The sequence below is a fragment of the Arachis stenosperma genome, chromosome 3 (genome assembly GCF_014773155.1).
Source record: "Arachis stenosperma cultivar V10309 chromosome 3, arast.V10309.gnm1.PFL2, whole genome shotgun sequence".
Taxonomy (NCBI): domain Eukaryota; kingdom Viridiplantae; phylum Streptophyta; class Magnoliopsida; order Fabales; family Fabaceae; genus Arachis; species Arachis stenosperma.
Window position 1 is genome coordinate 89999672 of NC_080379.1, and position 1646 is coordinate 90001317.

Consider the following 1646-nt stretch of genomic DNA (forward strand, 5'->3'; position numbering starts at 1 on the left):
AGTGCCAAGTTAACTAAACCAGCGTTTTCGGGCAAGTTAAAATATGGAAGCAAAGTTTTGAAAATGACGCGCACGCGTGCTTGACACGCACGCGTCGATGGTGCACATGGGACAAGGCACACATACACGTAGGTGTCGCGTACGCGTGGTACAACGTTGTAAAAGTGAGCGCTACGTTAACAAAGTGAACGCTGTATGGACGCGTAGGCTTACGGGACGCGTACGCGTCAGAAGTCCAATTTTTGAAGGTCGCGCGTACGCATAGGTGACGCGTACGCGTCGATGGGTGAAAATGCAAAAGCACGCACTAGCGTGAGAGACGCGTACGCGTGTGTGCCCGAACGCTTCGTTCTCTAAATGAACGCTACGCTCTCCTGGAAGCTGCAACTCTGGCTCAATTAATTCCAATACAAGCCCATCGAAGCCCCAAAGCAAGCAGAGCCCAATTGACATCACTCAAGCACAAGAAACAATTAGAATAGGAATTTCATTTATTTGTAATTTGTTTTCAATTTTAATTTCATTTGTAATTTAGGAATGCATATAAAAGGCTCAATTAGTTCTGTTAAAAAGAAGCACACAGTAGGAGTAGGGATAGAATAGAAGGCTCAGGCTGGAGGATTAGAGACTCCAGATCTCTCTTGAAGGATTAGAGACTCCAGAGATCTTAGCATAGTTGATACACTTTTATTCAATTTGGCTTATGAAATTTTAGTTTCTGAAAAATCTCTCTTCTGCACATTTACTTTCTACAACTTTACATTTAAGTTTACTGTGATCTAAATTTACTTTTCATGCAATTTAAATCTTCTGCAATTGTTCTGAGTTCTAATGTAATGATTTCTTTAATTTCCCTGCACCTAATTCCCTTTACATTTGATGCAATTCACTTTTCTTTCTCTTTAAGCTTCTGTTGATTTACATTCTGCACTTTTAATTCACTGCAATTTACTTCCTGTTGCATCAATTTCACCCAATTCACCATTGTTAGCTTGACTAAACTAATCCCCTCACTAAAGTTGCTAGATCCATCAATCCCTGTGGGATCAACCTCACTCCCGTGAGTTATTACTACTTTATGTGACCCGGTATACTTGCCGGTGAGTTTGTGTGAAATTCTAATTTTGACCCATCAATCATGCTGAAATCATGGGCGATGCGTGCGCGTCATAAGCGCCGCATCACTTAACTCAGCATGCCGCCCAGAACCCCTTTCTCTTACTCTTATTTTCCTCTCCAATCTTAATTCTTCTTTCTTCTTCACTCTTCTTCCCCTCTTCTTTCTACTTCTTCTTTCTTTCTTCTCTGCTTCTTTCACTACCACTGGCGGACTACCTTCGGTGATCACCAACTCTGACAGCCACAATTTCCTTTCCTTTTCTTCTTCTCTTCCTACCGTTCTTCTCTCATTTTTAAACCCATTACAACCCTTGAAAAGGCCTCTTGATATGTATATTTGTACATTAAATTGTGTTGATTGGTAAAAGGAAAGCAAGTCTTAGAAAGCAAGATTAGTAGAGAACCAAGAGACTTGACCCTCAAACACTAAAGTGATTAGAGTGTATACACTTCTAGTGAGGGTTCGATGCTCGATTTTTTGTTCTCGGCTTTCATGAGCTTTCTTCTTACAAGTTTACTTGTACTTT